This window comes from Mastomys coucha, unplaced genomic scaffold (genome assembly GCF_008632895.1).
Source record: "Mastomys coucha isolate ucsf_1 unplaced genomic scaffold, UCSF_Mcou_1 pScaffold22, whole genome shotgun sequence".
Lineage (NCBI taxonomy): Eukaryota > Metazoa > Chordata > Mammalia > Rodentia > Muridae > Mastomys > Mastomys coucha.
Genome location: NW_022196905.1, coordinates 112,378,843 through 112,382,091, shown reverse-complemented (window position 1 = coordinate 112,382,091; position 3,249 = coordinate 112,378,843). Strand labels below are relative to the sequence as shown.

At 49.0% G+C, this 3,249-nt stretch overlaps 1 long non-coding RNA gene across 1 annotated transcript in view; it reads right to left on the bottom strand.

Moving 5' to 3' along the window:
- Window positions 1-2,316: 2,316 nt before the first annotated feature.
- LOC116070867 overlaps window positions 2,317-3,249 on the bottom strand; it is a 9,233-nt gene continuing 8,300 nt past the window's right edge. Inside the window, exon 3 of the long non-coding RNA XR_004110603.1 lies at window positions 2,317-2,634. This is a non-coding gene — a long non-coding RNA (uncharacterized LOC116070867). The remainder of the gene's footprint in view (window positions 2,635-3,249) is intronic.

Here is a 3,249-nt window from a genome sequence, read left to right as displayed (position 1 = left end):
GAGCCACTGTCTTCAGATTTCCTCAGAGGTTTGATTTCTTAATGAATGCACAACACAAGAGAGGGAGCCCTTTCTTGCCTTGCACGGGGCTCCCTGGAATGGCGGCTGGAAGCAGCCTGGATAGCTTGTAGGTGGGTGTTTGGCTTTTGCTTTGCTAACAGCCAGAAAGATGTTGTCTGAGAAATATGTAGTTCTTTGAATGAGAAATGTGTCTGAAAAGCTCAGGCATTTGAAGGCTTGGTCACCAGTTGGTGGCATAGTTTGGGGAAAGTTGAGGAGATACTGTCTTCCTAGGGAGATTATGTCACTGGAGGCTGGGTGTGTACCTCTTGCCTCTCTGTCTAGTCCCTCTCCTTGGCCTTCCCCCGCTTCCTCCCCTGGCCCCTCTGTGCTTCATGCTTATGGCTGAAGATGTGCTCTCTCAGCTCCCTGCTTGTGCTGCTGCCTCTCTGCTGTGGTAGCTTCTTATCCCTCTGGCACAGCAAGCCGGAATCAATTCTTGCTTTTGGTCGTAGTGTCTCATTGCAGCAACAGTGAGCCAGCCCTTCCCAGTGGACAAGAGGAAATGAATCTACTTTGCTACACTTGCTCAGATCATTTCCCTCCTGACATTCCAGAACTCTGAGTGAGGTGGCATCTGACATGCTGGCCTGGACCAGGAGGGCCAAGACCCTGCTGAAACAGGATCCTTGGCTGGGGAAGGGAGACCACAGTCACTCTCTTCCCCGTCCCTCACACTGAGGACCTGGGAATGATTTTCTGTGGAGAGTTTAGGGAAAGTCCCTCGCAGACATGTCTGATTTTCCAAGAGGGTTTCCTTCCTCAAGGTCTCGACTGTTCACAGCAGGAGGCTAGGGACCTTTAGGTGTCACAATGGACTTACACTGCTGTCCACTCGGTCCATTTTTCCCAGATGTACACCACATTTCTCCAAGAGACCAGTTTGTCTACACTCATCTTTTGAGGGAAAATACCTTCTCGAGCCAGAGGAGGTAGCTCTGTTAGTAAAGTGTTTATTGTGCAAGCATGGAGACCTGAGTAAATCCCCATTGGCTTGTAGGCAGAGGCAGCAGATCTTTATAGTTTGGGATCAGCCTGGTCTACATAGCGAGTTCCAGCCAGCCAGAGCTACATAGTGAGATTGTCTCAACAAACCAACAAAGAGATGTGTCATAGACATGCCTCTAATCTCAGGGCCGGAGAGGTAAAATTAGGCAGATCCCTGGGGTTCACCCGCCAGCCAGCCTAAAAGAATCAAGGAGCACCAGTCACAGTGAAAGATCCTATCTCAAGAAATGGCCTGAAGGACCCTTGAGGAATCATGCTTAAAGGTGATCCCTGGCTTCAGACACACACATGTGCAGACAGATTTCTCCTTCTCCCTCCACAGTGTTTGTGACAGTCTCATCTCTGGGTATCTCATGTGCCTGGTTTGTGTGCTGTTCACTGCACTGGGTCACGAGGTCTGAGAAGGCAGGTGTGCTAGCAAACTCGGACGACCCCGGTGCCCCTGCTACCACACCAATGGTAATTACCTGCCCAAAGCAATTGCTGGGTGGCTACATGAAGGAAGAGGTGAAGGAACTAAGGCATGGATGACAGCTGCCCTCCTATTTGATGGACAGTCGTGTCTGCTATAAAAAAAAAAGGATGAACAAATATAAACCTGGTATGAGCTTAATAATATAAATTTTAAGAATGATCTCTGCAGAAAAGAGAGACTGGATGAATTCAGCAAAATGCAGGTGGAAGTTAAATTCAGCAATGGTGGTGCTGACCATGATCAGCTTCCCGATAAGACATATGTTGCCGATGTCAACAGAGGGAAATGCTTGGTTTTGTTTTAAAAACAAAAAACAAAAAAATTAAGAATTGAATTTATCAGCCTTGATTAACCAAGTTGATTAACTTCTCACAGCTGAGGAGCACTAAACACCTCTGTCACAGGAGGTCACACTGTGGGGACACAGCCATGTCTTACCACAGCCTAGAGCAATGTCTGGCTTAGGAGAGGTGTTCACTAAAAGTCTGGGGAAGAAGAAAGAGGAGGCTAATATAGGGAGCAGGGGGAAAAGTGCAGAATGGGGAGAGGAGACTGGGTGGAGAGGGGAGGGAGAAAGGGAAGAAGGAAAAGAGAGGTAGAGAGAAGAAAAGGAGAGAAGGGGAGGGGGGAGGAGAGAGAGAAGGGGGAAGAAGAGGGAGGGGAGAGGAAGGGGGAAGGGAATGGAAGAGAAGGGAGGGAAAGGAAGGGGAAAAGGGAAAGGAAAGGAAAGGAAAGGAAAGGAAAGGAAAGGAAAGGAAAGGAAAGGAAAGGAAAGGAAAGGAAAGGAGGAGAGAGAAGGGGAGGAAGGGGAAGAGGAAGGGGGAGGGGAAGGGAGGTCAGGACTTCCTGGAAGGAGGGAGGATGAAATGAAACGTGAAGGAGAAACTTCTCATCCTGTACAGAGCCAAGGCTTCTGACCTGCTCCTAGACAGGGTAAGGCAGTCCTGTGAGCAAGGTCAGGTCTTGGTTCAGGCTCTACATCAGCCCCAGGTCTACACCCTGGAGCCCAAGGAAACACAAGGACCTCTGTGTTTCGGAGCCCCTCTGTGGTATATGGCTGGTCAAGATGGCATCCTTATCTGTACAAGGACCTGGAGAGATAAACAAACACAGAGGTAATGTCAGAGATGCAGGTCATGGTTCTGCATGCATTAACTGGTAGAGAGCCTAAACTGTATGTCATTCCTCCATCCCATCCATCCCATCCATCCCATCCATCCCATCCATCCCTGTGTGTGTGTGTGTGTGTGTGTGTGTGTGTGTGTGTGTGTGTGTGCGCATGGGTGTAGCCAGAGATGCAGGACATGATTCTGCATGCATTAACTGTTAGAGAGCCTAAACTGTTTATCATTCCTCCATCCCATCCATCCCATCCATCCCTCTGTGTGTGTGTGTGTGTGTGTGTGTGTGTGTGTGTGTGCACATGCGCACACGCACACATGGGTATAGGCATGTTCAGGTGTGTGCATTCATGTGTACTCATGGGTGTGCAGACCAGAGGTCAACCTCAGGTGTTATTCCTCAGGAGGAGGCCACCTTGACTTTTGTGACAGGGTCCCTTATTTCCCAGAGGCTTGTCACCAGGCTGAGCAGCTGGTGAGCCTTGGAGATCTGCCGCCATGTCTTCAAGATGGTTATAAACTTGTACTGCTATGCCTGCTTCTTTTTCTTTTTCTTTTCTTTCTTTCTTTCTCTCTCTCTCTCTC